The 16,239-nt window shown below is 36.5% G+C and overlaps 1 protein-coding gene across 2 annotated transcripts in view; it reads right to left on the bottom strand.

Moving 5' to 3' along the window:
• Prim2 (DNA primase subunit 2) overlaps window positions 1–16,239 on the bottom strand; it is a 436,920-nt gene that overhangs the window by 301,636 nt on the left and 119,045 nt on the right. The window lies entirely within an intron of this gene.

The following is a 16,239-nucleotide window of genomic DNA, read 5'->3' as shown; positions in this document are numbered from 1 at the left end:
GCCCCAGATCTATTTATGGCCTCAGGTAAGCTGGGGTTGCATTGTGGCCTTTTTCTTCTTTGGAGGAGCACTGTGCTTGGAAAGCATAAACAAGGAGATGAAGGTGTTGGTGTGTCAGATCTCAAGTTGGATGGCCACTTAACCTGAATGATCACCTAGAGACTTGGATCCAGGACCACAGCAGCTGGGACACTTTTGTGAAACACCATGGAAATAATGTGGCAGTGAATAGCTGGACTCACTTCCTGCAAGATCATCATGTGGCATTATTGTGTTGGGTGGCTGCCCATCAGGTACAGGAATTCAGGGACCTCACCACAGAGTTAAAGGGGAGATATAGGGAGCAGCAGTAGGAACTCTGGGGTCTTCCCTACCTCAGGAAGGAGTGGCAGGAAACAGACCTTGGTGCACAGGACAGTGGATGTGGGGCCGATTGGAAGGGCCTGTCTTGCCTGATCAGGTAGATATTTCCCCTCTGTCCAGCCTGAGCATCAGGGCTGCCAAGGTCAAAGTGACCTGGCCAAGACCCCTTCAGGCCTCCCTCAGCTCCAGCCTTGTTCTGTCTCATCTCTGCGGGTCTCAGCACAGCACTGGTCACTCCAGGCTCTCTGCTGTACATATTCCTGCCCGTGGTCCCTGGCCCCTCATCAGCATGTCGTGCAAAAAAAGTTAATATTTGGAGCTGAGATATAGCTCATTGTTAGTTTATTACTACCTAGAATACATGCAGCCCTGGGTCGAATCCCAAACACAAAAACTTATAAAATGATAAGTCATGCAATGTGAATGCTACTATCATTGTATTTGGCATAAAACTTGCCAAAGTCAGTAATAGGGTCTTGAAAGCTAAGAGTAGTTTAAACATTTAAACATTATTTCTGTAGTTTACTATTTCAAACTTAATTTTTCCTTCAGAATTTGTAAAACTGAGCTGGGGTTAAAGCTTAGCATAACACCGCTTGCCTCACATGTGAGGCACTGGGTTAGATCCTCAGCATTACATAAAAATAAATAAGATAAAGATATTATATCCATCTTTAAAGAAAAATACTTTCCTTAAAAAAAAGAATTTGTAAAAGCAAATGGTGAGCTTTTTAATCTTCATAGGATTTGGATGATGTTAGATTTTTGTACTCTGTGTTGAAATTAGTGCTTATTGGAAAAAAATAAAATCTTAAAAATTTTGGTCCTGTAGAAAAAACTAATGGGAGGTACTGTGGGGCCCAGAGGGAAGTCTTTGGGTCACTGGGGTCCACTGGGGTCGCGACATAAAAGGAGATTGATTGTTCGAACTTGGTCTCTTCCTTTTTCTCTCTTGCTCTGTTTCCTGGCTTATGAGATGGTTTGTTCCACCCCAAACTCCCACTATGATGTGTTACCTCATCAGAAATCCAAAGCAAAGGGGCCATTTGAACATGGACTGGAAACTCTATGGTGATCTGAAATAAATATTTTTCCTCATTAAAAAAAAAAAAGAATTGCCATTCCACACACAGGTGAAAAACAAGCTTACTAATTTATAAGAAGTAGTTACAACAAATAGTTTGTGTTTGTATACAGTTTTCTTGGCATACAGTTCTATTTATGTACATTTCTATTTGCATACAGTTATTATTGTCTTTTGTAGAACATGTAGTGAAAATACTGTTTTCCAAAGTTCCATAGATTAATTCTTTTGTTTTCCATATGCTTCATTGTGGTTGTTATTCATTTTTAGTAATGGTTTGTTAATATTTGTTTCTCATTTGTTAATATCAGTTTCTCAATTCAGAGAATGTGTAAAATATTGGTGCAACTCTAAAAGTCACAGAAGTGTCACTACCTCCCATCTCTCCTATCCTGTTCCCATTCCTTCGTTCTTTCCAACCCAATTTAGAAGTTATATTAATCTGGGTTTTGAGTAGGAGGATGGTTTTGCTCTTATATGTACTGGGAAACCAAGGAATAGATGGCTGCATGAGTGAACAGGATGATGCATTCAATTTTGTAAATGAGTTATCAAGTTTGAGTCTCTGCTCATGTGGAGATGAGCACAAGGAAATTAGTAATCTAGACTGGGCACTCAGGAGAAATTTAAAACAAGGAGAGAGGCCCTCTATAGAACCTGGAAAATGCATATTTTATTCTATTATCTTATGCATTTTCTTTTTATTGTCATAAAACCAGTCAGTTCATTAAGAACAAAGGTAAAGAATTATATATATATATATATATGAGCTGGGGGTGTGGGGGTGTGGGTCAGTGGCAGAGCACTTGCCTGGCATGTATGAGGCACTGGCTTCGATCCTTAGTACTGCATAAAAAGAAAGAAAAAAATATTTTTTTACAAAATTGTATTTATATATTTATATCTCTGTACATTTGTTTAACTATTTCTTTGGATTGAAATGGCCGATTCAAAGAATGTGTGCATTGGGCATTTTTATATATTCTGCCAAATTTTCTTCCAGAAAGAGTAAGTTATTAAAATTATTGTATTGTTGATTTTACAAAATGTTTTAATATTCATAGTTTATCCACAGCCTTTATTTTTGTGTTGTTTTTTGGTTGAAATTGGTTTGAATATGAAAAAGTAAGATTGGATAAATGAGAGGAGAAGGAGGATGGAGCTAGAGATTTATTTTTAACCTATAGATTTTGATATCATTTTAACTAGCTACAATTAAACTATGTGCATGTATGCTTCAGGTAATTAAAAACAAACAAAAACCATTTAAAAACTGACTACTGGGGTGGGGTTGTGGCTCAGTGGTAGAGCGCTTGCCCAGTTTGTGTAAGGCACTGGGTTCAATCCTCAGCAGCACGTAGAAAAAAAAATAAGTAAAATAAGGGTGTTGTGCCCATCTACAAGATAGATAGATAGATAGATAGATAAAATAAAACCTGACTATGTGGGCTGGGTTCCAAGGCCCTAGATTTAATTCCCAGCATCAAAAATAAGTTTTTTTAAAAAAAAAAAAAAAAACAGACTCCATCTTTAACTTTTTTTTTAATATTTATTTTTTAGTTGTAGTTGGACACAATACCTTTACTTTATTTATTTATTTATTTTAATGTGATGCTGAGGATTGAACCCAGGACCTCGCAGGTGCTAGGCAAGCACTCTACCGTGGAGCCACAATCTCAGCCCTCCATCTTTCACTTTTAACAAAACTTTTTAACACTATGATTAATAGCTTTTAGGGCTGAACAGCATCCAAGCATGGTTGCCAAAAGCAAAACTCAAAGACTAAACTTGGCGACATTGTAGTACAGTGCAGCTGGCTTGTCTTACCTGACATCCAAACAGCGGACTGATCCACCAACTTTATAACCCCCATTAACTGAAATATTCTCCCAAATAGAACCCTTACTTTGGAATTCACTTCCCCCTCTATCTTCAGGCTTTTCTTCTCCTCGGAAAAGTTAACCATGTCCTTTGTCTGTCTTAGTGAACCAAGCTATGATGGTTCTGTTAAGCAGGGACACTTCACAATAGGGGGTAACAGCATCATGTATCGTCCAAACAAGCACACTTCTGAGGGCAAGAAGGTGCTTAGTGATGATAACGGGACAACAAGAGCAAACCACAGCCACCTCTTCAAAGTAGATTGAATAATCACCCTACTTAAAAGGCTTTTGGCTACTTTTATTTTAGGGGTTAGTTTTTTAATTTTTTCAATATTATCAAATACTAGGTTCTGTAGGAGTCAGAAAAAAAAAAACATATTGCCTATGATCTGGGCTCTTGAGAAGGTTCCCAGAAAACAGGACCAACCAGTGGCAATACAAGATAATAGGGAAACATCAAGAAGACCAAATACAACAAATAACGTCAAAAATTGCTTTCTTCATGATTTACAAATATATCACATTGTTAATCTCTTTTTCTTTGGAAGACTCAAGTGAAATTAAACATTATTATGTTAATTTTAGAGTTGAGGCTGAAAATATTGTAGAACGACCTAAAAAACACAGAGCTAATAAAAGGCTGAGATGAAACTAAAACTCTAACTTAACATGTTAATCCTCAGTATCTGCCACCTATACATGAAGAGGTACCTCTTCTGTTACAACAGATGTTCAAAATAAATTGATCTTTTAAATTATAACTGGTATGAAGAGACAGATTTTGAGATTGAGACTAGAGAAGGCTTAGATACCAAAATCAGAAGTATAACTGTATTTATGTGGGTGTGTCTTCTATTCTGTACTATTGGTCTATATCTCTATTTTTGGTGCCAATACCTCATACTAGACAAAGCTGCCAAAAACATACATTGGAGAAAAGATAGTCTCTTCAACAAATGGTCCTGGAAGAACCAGAAATCCATATGGAGCAAAATGAAACTAAACCCCTATCTCTCACCATGCACAAAACTTAACTCAAAGTGGACCAAGGACCTGGGAATTAGACCACAGACCTAGGCCCGAATCTCTATCCTGTCAGATTAGGCCCCAACTTCCTTAACAAGATTCCTAAAGTGCAAGAAATAAAATATAGAATTAATAAATGGGATGGACTCAAAACTAAAAAGCTTCTCAGCAAAAGAAACAGTCAATGAGGTGAACAGAGAGCCTACATTTGGGGAGCAAATTTTTGCCACATGCACATCAGAGAGAGGACTAATCTTCAGGATATATAAAGAACTAAAAAAACTTAACACCAAAAAAACAACTCTATCAATAAATGGGCTAAGGAGCTGAACAGACACTTCTCAGAAGAACATAAACATTCGATCAACAAATATATGAAAAAATGTTCAACATCCCTAGTAATTAGAGAAACACAAATCAAAACTACTCTAAGATTTCATCTCATGCCAGTCAGATTGGCAGTTACCAAGAATACAAACAACAATAAGGGTTGATGAGGATGTGGGGGAAAAGGTACACTCATATATTGCTGGTGGGACTGTAAATTGGTGCAACCAATCTGGAAAGAAAGCAGTATCCAGATTCCTTAGGAAACTTAGAATGGAACCACTATTTGACCCAGCTATCCCCCTCCTCGGTCTATACCCAAAGGACTTAAAATCAGCATACTATAGTAATGCAGCCACATCAATGTTCATAGCAGCTCAATTCACAGAAGCTAGACTGTGGAAGCACCTAGAAGCCCTTCAATAGATGAATGGTTAAAGAAATTGTGGTATATATGCACAATGGAATATTACTCAGCATTAAAAGAGAATAAAATTATGGCATTTGCAAGTAAACAGAGTTGGAAAATATCATGCTAAGTGAAGTAAGCCAATCCCAAAAAACCAAAGGCCAAATGTTCTCTCTAATAAGTGAATGCTGATCCATAGTGTGCATGGGAAAAATGGAAGAATTTAGATTGAGCAAAGGGGAGAAAGGGTGCATGAGGACAGGAAAGATGGTGGAATGAGATGGACACTATTACCCTAGGTATGTGTATGACTACACATGGTGTGATACTACATTGTGTACAACCAGAAAAATGAAAAATTGTGCTGCAATTGTGTACAATGAATCAAAATGCATTTTGCTGTCATATATACCTAATTAAAATAAATAAATAATTTTTTTAAAAAAGTAGAGATGAGACAGGAAGTCAGCAAGAAGGTATGTGGCTATATGTCTATATAACACAAATTACAAGGCCTCAGAGATGGGAAGAAAGGAAACTTCCAAAAGAGGCAATAATCTGGGCAAAGACATATCAAACTGTTATTGAGTGTCACTCAGAACAGGACTGTATCACAGATGATATATCAGATAAAGAGATCTGTGTAAACTATATTTGAAGGCAATGTGTTGAGACTATAAAATAAGAATCAAATGGAAGTGGAATAGAGTAAGAGTAATTCCAATAATAGGGGAGAAGAAAGCAAAACACATAATGACGGTAAGACAGTAAGAATGTTAAAAAAGAAGACTCTAAATATTTGTGTTCAAGAGATGTTTATAGGGCTGGGGGTATAGCTCAGTAGTAGAGCACTTGCCAGCATGTGTGAGGCACTGGGTTCAATCTTCAGTACCACATAAAAAATAATTAATTAATTAATGAAAGGTTAAAAAAATTCATTTTTTTTAAAAAGAGATGTTGATAAGTGCCAGAAATGTGGAGGTAAATTAGGAAACCTGTTAACAATTACAGTAAAAGAAGTATATTAGTGAGCTCAGGTAAAGTGTCACAGGCTGTGTGACTTAAGCTACAGAAATGTATTTCTTCACCATTTTTTAGGCTAGAGTTCCAAAAGCTAGAGAGAGATGGTTTCTTTTGAGGCCTCTCTCCTTGGATCATAGATGGCCATTTTCTCTGTGTTTTCACAGGGTCTTCCCTCTCTGGGTATCATAATGTCTTCTCATTAAAGAAAGCCAGTTATATTTGTCTACGGCCCATCCATCTGACCTCATTTTATCTTAATTATCTCTTTAAAAATCTTATCTCCAAGTACAGGCACATTCTGAGGTACTAGGTATTAGAATCAACATATATAAATTCTTTTTTTTTTTTCTGGTGCTGGGGATTGAACCTAGTGCCTTATGCAGGTTAAGCAAGCACTCTACCAACTGAGTTTTTTCCCCAGCCCAAGAATACAACGTATGAATTCTATTCAGTCCATAACAAAAAGGGACCAGGATGGAGGATTATTTCAATATTAGCCTTTTGGAATTTGCAATGAAAGTAGGTTATCATTCAGGAAGTAGATGGAGATACCCAAAAGAGTATTAGTTGAAGCCGTGAGATTCCATGACTCCTTCAAGGCAAAGAATGAAAGAATTAACAAACTCAAATGAATGAATATAAGGTGCTATGCTTGACACTATGAAACATGTCAAAAGGAAGAAGATACAATTCTGCCCTCAAGAAATGTAAAAATAATAATAAAAAAGTAAACAGAGACATACCTGTAAAAATGGAAGACATGAAAATGGTCTTAAGAGAAGATGAATGTTAACAGTGCTGGGAAAAGGAAGCAATCACATTGGATGGTGAAAAGGAACAAGCTGGGGGCTAGCACCCACGCATGGTGATAATTTTTTCCCTACCATTAGTGGTGATTTTGCCAGTACGTAATGCTTTCCTTGGACAATCTGTGAGAATCAGTGATTTAACCCAGGATTTTAGAACTGAGCATAACTCCGTTAGTATTGTCTTTGAGCAATGTCAGTGAGATTATATCAGACTCCGGGTTAAAACTGGTCAAGATCACACAGAAACTCAGTTTTGTAGCTTTTTAAAATATAAAATAAGGAGAAAGACCTGGCAATCACTTATCAATATCTTAGGGATTGAGGATTCCTCTGAGAGTAGTACATCCAGCTGCTGCCATACACAGGCTAAGATGTAGGGTTCTATAAGTCCTTTCTTCCCAGGAGCACCTCCCTGTCTAGCATGCTTTATCCCCAGTGCCCACTTTCCCAGGTTAATGCACTGAGTCTCCAAGAAAACCCTTCAAGTATAATTACATTTCAGGCTGGGAATGTCCATGAACTTACAGTACCCTAGGTCAGTTCTCCCATTTAGTTGGTGGTCACTCAGTGGAAATATGATAGAGGCAGGTACATTTTTAAGAGACGGGAAAGAAAGTAAGATGCTAATACTTAGGAAGGCCAGGTAAAGAACACAGGATTTCTTTGCACTGTTTTTGCAACACTTACAGAAGTCTAATATTATTTCAAAAATAAAAGTTTGTTTAAAAAAAAAAAAGAACAGAGAGTATGGAAATGTCCAGGACATAATGTTAATGAAAAAATCAAAATGTAGAGTTTTATATAGGAAGTAATCACAAACATATAAAAAGATATATATCAAATATACAAAAACTAGCAATGGTAGTTGAATTAGAGGTGGTTTTACATTTTCTATTTATACCTTACTATTATTATAGTTAAAGCTTTGTCCCAGGGTTTCATAAACTGACTTCCAGACCACTCATGTATAATCGAATCAAGCCTTGATTGAAGCACACCAGTGGCAGCTGACCAGAACATAAAGCTGTTCCCCTGATCAGCCCCGAACAATTGCAAGGGCACTCCTTATAAGCCTGAAAACCGCAAAAGGGATGTTCAGGGGGTCTAGCCAATGCAAGCAAGCCAGGTTACAGAAGCAGGACAGTGCAGTCAAGCGGAAGGAAGCCTAACCAATCACAGTTAGCCCAGTCACCCCAGTTACAGAAACAGAGCCCCGTTACCCTAGTTACGGAAACAATACCCCATTAGTTAGTTCCGTGTTCTTAAAGGTTTCTATAGCAAAAGGAAAAGAACATCTTGCTCCAGTCATGACTCTTCTGTTTGGCATGGTTGTTTTACAGGATGAAGTCATAAAACAAAATGGAGTCACATTTGCTCCTACTATCACATTCCCCACTGGTTTTAGTAGGTTTGATGTCAATCTTGCACATCATTAGGCCTCAGTTTTTGTTCCAACCTTCTGTGTCTAAGGGACTATACTGGGCTCACAAGACCATAAGTCTGACCTCACCTACATTTTTTGTATATAGTTTAGGGTCCTACAATAATCCCAATCAGGAGAAGGACTAGGGGCCTAACTATGGCTGAAATGATGGTAGTCAACCAAGGGGACCATGAGAATAGGTTTTGGAACCAATTGCCTGAAGTTTCTAGTGCTTCATCTCTTTTCTTTAACCTGTTTCTCACAAGCCCAAACAGTTCTTTATTATCCCAGAATGGTTTGCATAGAGACAAGTTTCTCCTGGAGCCATACAAAGTCCTCCTTGTTTCAGAAAGAGACCATCTAGACCTCATCTGTTTTGTAAGACTATTTCTGTCAGAGAGTCTAGTGAAACCTTTAGTTTGGAGACTGACCTTTTTAGTTTTCCTAAATCTATATCTATTTGACGGCTGAGGGACTTCCAAAACCAGCCAGGAGGGGAACTAAAATGGGGGTAGCCAGTCTATGTTGATAAATCAGTGGAACCTGGCCTTTTAATAAGTCCAGGTGTTCTTTTCCCTTTACTCCACCAAAATAATAGGTTACATAGTTCAGAGTTATTGACAGGTTGGAGATTTAGGCAAGGAGTTCAAAGTGGGACCCAGGAAGCACAGTTTTGGGCGAACGGGGAGTTGTCCCCTTATAAGTTGGGTTGTGGAAGCAAGTGTCTCTTCCTGGGAGATCACCCAGGGTGATCTTGGGAGCAGTTTCCCAGGTACATCTTCTTGAGCTAGACATATTGGCGAACATCTATATTGACCGTAATTTTTCCTCTAATATTAGGGACCTCCAACTGCTGTAAGGGAAAAGGGCGATGACCGTTCTTGCTACTTCCAGCTGAAAGGGGGGCGATGTGCAGTGGGCAAGCAGTTTGGAGTCCTTTTTTAGAAACTGAGTGGGTCAAGGAGTCCATGGTAAAAATCTGGCTCAGGAAGAACAGGATGTAAATTCACCTGGGGTGGGCACTTCTATGAGAGAAACAAAAAGACATGAGTGCTGAAGCAAGATTAATACAAAATAGTAGTTGTAGCATCTGGAACCTGTCCATGAATATCATAAAAATGACAGAAATTAATAATTGTTTACCAGGAGGCAGAAGACCTGAGAAAACGTCCCCATAACAAGGCCTAACAAAGCCTAATAAGGCAGTTTTTTAGGGAACATAAATCTTTAACATTGTCAGAATTATCAGGAATGTAGACACAACATTTAGTTAAGTTAGGTAATGTCATCTGATTTTTGTAAAAATACTTTTTTGGCATGACCTTTTGTTACTTAGGGCTAGATGATTATATGAATAAACACTGATTACATCTACCTGTATAGGAAGTTAGGAAGATCTGTGGGCCTTAAACTGACTAAAAACTTCTGGCAGTTTTTTATTGATAGTTATCAGACATTTTTGCCTAAGAATTTCTCTATTGTTGCCTTCAGTCTTACTTATTTTGAGGGGTGCTAACACTAGTGTACATTTTAAGTTACATTAAAATAACTGTTGTTTCTTTTTAAGTGTCCAGGAATGGCTGTGCTTTGGTTTTAACTGTTTTTGCTAGGTGTTTAAGACCAAGCTGGTCAAACTGACCTTGTTTCTATCTATTGGTAAGAGTCAGCTGAGTTTCCTTGGAAGACATTCTTGGGGAACGTGTGAGTAGCATTTTAGCTCTGTTAGTGTCATCTTCATTAGGATGGGTCAAGGTCTTGCTGACCATATGGCTTCCCTTGGAAGCATCAGGCATGTCTCCTTTTTAAATGACCCTCCTCTTTTGCAGCATGTACACTCATTGGCTTTCTGTTCTCCAGAGGTCTCATTAATCTCCCTTATCGGGAGGTTGTGTGGCCTGGAGTTGCAAAGCTTTTCCCCCTGTCCTGGGTTCAGGCTGACTTAGAGGGCAAGAGCCAAATATTGGTTTCTTTGGCCCCTTTATTTTAACCTTAATATTTAAATTTGGCCTTAAACATCCAGCTCAGCAAGTCAGTTTTACCAGTTTTAAAGTAAGAATGCTGGGCTCTAACTTTAATCTTTATAACTTTACAGTTAATTTTACATATTTTATTTATTAATTTACGTAATGTTGAAGATCTGCCTGAAGGCAGAAGATGACACCTTAGAATCTACTGTATGATCCAATCACTGTACACCAACAAGGCAGCTTGTAGATCCAGAGAGCCCATTAGATTTTGGCTATAAAAACTCTCTCTTGCCAGGTCCTTCTCTCTTGCTCTCTCCTTTTTCTCTCACTTTCCCTATCTCTCATTCACTTTTTTCCTCTCTCTCTCTCCTTCTCTCTCTCTCTCTCTCTCTCTCTCTCTCTTAATCAGACACTGTCACAGTAAAGGTCTCTTGGTTGCTCTGAGTGTAGTGGTCACATTTTTTTTTAGATATAATGAAACTACAAAGTGAAATTAACAATAGTAAAAACATATTTAGCTTGTATATAATTTTGAACCTTGGCTGAGTTATACATTGTATTTTTTATTTGAGATCACAGTAATCTTTTAATAAATTAATCTTTGAATATAACTTTAAATTAACTGAAATCTGGCCTACTTTGAAGTTATTTTGACATGTTGTAAGGTGGGAGGCAGAGCCTTATCTCAGGTAAGGCAGGGCCTTTTACAAATCTTAGGTAAAGTGTTTTAGTTTTAAAGTTGATCTTTGTCTCTCTTTTTAGATATCATTTTTTGACTCTGTATGAATGTTAGTAGCACAATATGACATACATCTGAAACATTAATTAAGGAAAGGCTGAGAGCCCTTAACATTTTTTAATGTGGAAAAGTGGCAAAATGTTTTATAATGTTTAACCTTTAAGTAGATTAGGCTCTCATTACTTTTTAAATTTAGTGTAAAAGGTAACATAAGATTTGGTTACAAAACATTAAATAATATAAATAAATTTCCAATAAAATCTATTATCTTTATAAGTTTAAATTACCATTACAGACAATTTTAGTTTGGAGAATACCAGCTTGATAAAATGTTCCTTTAAACCTTTTACCTTAAAGACTTGTTTACCTGAAAGATATGAACACATTTAATCTGTATAGAAGAGTAATGTACCACACTTTTATTGATGTTTTTATATTAACCAAGGTTAGCTTTTAAAGGAAAATCTAGACTTTGTAATGTAGGACAATACTTTAAAATAACAGTTGCTGTTTAGCCACAGATGTAAAAACCTTAGTTTTTCCAAGATTACTTGTTCTAGGGGATAAAACTTAACAGACATAATGTAATTAATATTTTTAGAAGTTTTTGTCAATTTAACATATAAATATATCAACCTTGAATAGTTTTAACTATTTGTGTTACATATATAACCCACTTAGTTACATATAAATATTTTAATATTTGTCTTTTATTTATACACCTTTATATTACTTAATTAGATCCTTTTGTTGTTTACTTAGATGTATTATAATTATACTTTATCACATAAAGATTTTTTACCTGGAAACGTTTTTTTAATTAAATATATTTTTATATTTAGAACTTTTTAAATAATTTTTTTAACCCATTGATCCTTTTTTTAACCTTGAAATAACCCTTATAAATTTCTGAATTTAGATAAATTAATTTCTTTTAATAATATGAAATATTTGTTACTTACAGTACTTTAATTAAAATACAGTTGAAACTTCTTGACTTCTTGTATGTAGAATTATACTGTTGGGACTTTGTAATTTAGAGTAACCTTGTTTTTATAATAACACAAAATAATTTAAAATTTTTTTTTAATTTACCAACTTATGAAAACACCAACATTGTTTAAGTATTTTACCTTATGGAATTTAAGGAGTTAAGAGTACTTGATATTATATTTAACAGTCAGCATTTTAACTTTGTACCAATTAGATGTCTCTAACAAACATGTCTATGATTAATTTTATATACGTTTAGATGTAATTTACGTATCTTTTTTAAAAACAAGGTATCAGACAAGTGCATTGAATAGCATTAGTAATCTTTTGTTGTTGTTGTTGTTGAATAAAAATTTTAGAGACAATGGATATCAGACACTTTATAGACATTAACATTTTAACAGCTGTTTAACCATTTAGAAACAAAACTGTGCATTAGTAACTTTAAAGACATTTGTTCTTTTATCTATTTCTCCAATTTAAATTGAACCTTTTAAATTATATTAACCAAAAGTATTTGGATCTATTTTTTAAATTTTAATTTATGAGCTCATATGTCACTTTTTTGTACCAAATACATGTAGACATGGCAATACACATAGACAGTACACTGGTGCACCCACACACAGCAAATAGACAAACAAAAGCCTTGTAGCTTATTTTTTAAAACCTATTAGATTGAGAGTTAACCCTTGTAAATTGGCCTCAGAATAAAGCAGAGTGTAATCAGAAAAACATATTAACCTAGGCATATTGGATCAAAATTATGAGTTTAACAAATATACAATTTTAAAAGTTTTCTGACCTTTTTTCTGAGGTGGAGTTGAGGGAACATAGACAAACGAAGGGGGTTTATTTTTCCCTGGAGGAACTTTCCAAAGACGCAGCTCAATTGGTCTCCTTGGGAGAGTCCCCCAGGTTGGGGTCACATTTTAAACTGGTTTTTCTGGTTTCTTGGATAGCGGCCCCCAACTTTTAGCCTGACATTGAAAAATCTTTAAACCATTTTTTAATAGTTGGGAGTTATTCATGCTTGTAAATACTGAGATACAAAAGTCAAATTTTCTAGACAAAATTATGTTTTTTGTTATACAATTTAGGAATAATAATTTTATAAAACACTTTAGTTTTAATCTGTCCTCTATAGGAACTGACATGATTTACCCAGTTGGCCACCTGGCCCAGTTCCTAAATGAAGGCAATCTCTAGAATGTCTTATTCTTTTTACCTTTAGCTTTTACTGTAAGGGTAAAAGAAATTGAAGTTAAAGCGTAAAAGTTAAAGGGTAAAAGACCGGGTGTTGTAAAGTTTCTAAGCTGCAAGGTCTGAGTTAAAATGTAAAGGATTAGGTATTGTTAGGTTTCTATGCTACCTGCAAAACCTGAAATTTCTGTAGCTGTTAAGACAATGCTTGGAACTGCCCAGTAAATATTTCCCCTGACTGTTTGGTTGTTTAATAACTGAAGGGGTCTGTGTGGTTGCACGTAGGCCTTGCAGGGCCTGAACCAATCAGTTTGAATGTGTACCCCGTTTAGAAATGACCTATCACTCCAGCCTGACCTGTTCCCGCCAATGAATGAACTAATCATGTTTAGGAGTTGTTGTTCAATTTTCCTGCGCCTCATGATGATTTGTTCTGATGTATACAAAGCCCTCCGCCCTCCCCAAAAAGTGTACTTAAGCAGTGCTCAGCCCCTGCTCGGGGCTCTGGGCTGCTTTCGCTTCTTGAGTGGGCACGGAGCCCCAGCATGCTGGTTCAATAAATCCCCTCTGCCAATTGCATGAGTGGTCACTTGGTGGTCTCTTTCTCCGACGCTTCGCCTGACCCTTACATTACTTTTGACAATTCTTTTAGTCCTGTTGGCAGCACTTTACATTTTAATGTAAGCTGTAGTGAGCACAGTTAAAACCTTCTTAACCATTTTTTTTCCATTAGAAACAAACTGAGGTAGAAATTAACACAGAACACAAAGGGAACAAACAAAAACAAACCAACAGACAAAGTTTGGCATGGTTGTTTTACAGGATGAAGTCATAAAACAAAATGGAGTCACATTTGCTCCTACTATCACACTATAACCTCTAAACTGTATTCCTGAAGAACGTTTAAATTTTATAGGAAAAAAAAAAATCTGGACACAGTGGCACATACATGTAATCCCAGCTACTCAGAAGGCTGGAATGGGATGATTGAGAATTTAAGGACAGCCTGCACAACAAGGCAAGACCCCATTTCAAAAACAAACAAATAAATTTTATAAGAAAAAAAAGCAAAGATTTTAATATGTGAACAAAAACCATTTTTAAATTCCTACCACCTTAGTTAATATCCCACAGGGTCTCTGTAGAGTGTTAAACAGGAATCCAAATTTATTTTTTTAAAATATTTATTTTTTAGTTATAGGTGTACATGATATCTTTTTATTTTATTTTTATGTGGTGCTGAGGATTGAACGCAGTGCCTCACACATGCTAGGCGAGTGCTCTACCTCTGAGCCACAACCCCAGCCCCAAGAGTCCACATTTCTTAGCATGGCAGACAAAGGCTCATAGTATCTGGTGCTCTGTCTCTTCAGCTTCATCTTGGCTTCTTCCCTTCTAGTTATCCGCAAACACTTACAGGCCCCCAATCTACCCCATGCATGGAGGAAGTCTTCAATTTGGAAAGCTCTCCACACTTTTCCCCTTGTTAAAAAGACTACTGCCTAGGATTCAGTTTAGCCACAGCCTCTCTGGAAGTCCCCACTCAACCCCCCACTACCATCATACCACACTTTGCATTTAGCTTTTATCACACATCCACCTGTTTCATTTACTTGTCTGTGAGCTCCTTAACGACAAGAGCTCTGTGTTCTGTCCCACTTTCAAGTGCTAACACATAGTAGGCTTCACACTTTTTTGAATGAGACTAATTTCATCCAACATATTCCTTATTTTCCCTCTAGCACCACAACCTCCTTACCCTAATATTCCTATAGGCAAAGAGACATTTACCACAATCTAATCACATAGTTATCCAAAAAGTGGTGACTGGATCCTGCAAAGGAAAGGTCAATTCAGCAGTCATGAATCCCCAGAAATTCTCCCAAAGACACTACAGTTACTGACCCACAAAAGGTTCCTCTATTCCCAATGCTGAAAGACTTTTCTCAATAGTCCTTAAGCTAGTTCCCTACAGCTTAGAAGCAAACTACCCCATCTGAGAATTGAGAAGTGCATGAAACAAGGATTTCCTTTTTCTCCCAGAACAGTGAATGCAGTTTCCAGAAGCTAAAAAAAAAAAAAAAAGCAGTAAACTATGCTGTAAGATTTTCCAGCTCTAATGTGTGGTTTCCCTCACATAAAATCTTTACAGGCTCAAGTCCTTCCTAAGACAGGACTTGGAAACATGATTTTAAACCATTTGGAAGCCAAACCTTAAATATCATGCCTTCAGTAAATTGGGTTTAGAGTTTCACAGACCATAATCTTGCCCCTTTGGGTAGAAGAAGAAATACTAGAAACAGTAACGATAAACAGCCTTTAATGGGTGCTTCAAACTGTACCCCCACTGCCTATCACAATGCCCAATATTAAACACACACAAAAATCATTGAATAAATACATTTTTTTCTTTATTTGTTTCATTGTGTCTGCATAGTTATCATATGACAGAAAATGTTCCATAGTGTTGTGGAGAAATGTTGTTCCCCAGCAGCGATGCCCTTTTACTTCCCCATCTACTGGACAACATTTCCCTCGTCCTTCATGGACACTCTCCTGGCTCAAGCCACTCCCTCATCCATAACTTTTCTTTTCCCTACTGTATTCTTTATGATTTAGGAAACATGAGGAAGAAAAAAATAAGGAAATAAAAAACATAAACACATCTTTTCCAGATTTTATAGATATTATGTCTCTCAGAATGTCATAGATTTTTATGTGTTTTTAGTAACAAGACATTTTGGGACACAGCTCTTGTCAAAAGATTAAGGTTACAAATCAGATCATAAATTATTTATAAAATACTTTCAACACAATAGTTTTTTATTCAAAACAATAAAATAGATTGATGCAATAGAATGAATTCCTAATGGCAAAAGACCAGTGCTAGGAAGGCACATTCAAGGATAAGGGAAATGGTTTGGGATGTCAGACTCTTCCCAATACCTGAAAGCATATGTCTAATCTTAGATATATTCTTCATAGACAGA

Source organism: Marmota monax, unplaced genomic scaffold (genome assembly GCF_021218885.2).
Source record: "Marmota monax isolate L192 unplaced genomic scaffold, Marmota_monax_Labrador192_F-V1.1 WCK01_AAM20220418_F8-fsc00116, whole genome shotgun sequence".
In the NCBI taxonomy this organism is placed as follows: Eukaryota; Metazoa; Chordata; class Mammalia; order Rodentia; family Sciuridae; genus Marmota; species Marmota monax.
This window is presented reverse-complemented; position numbering and strand designations above follow the sequence as displayed.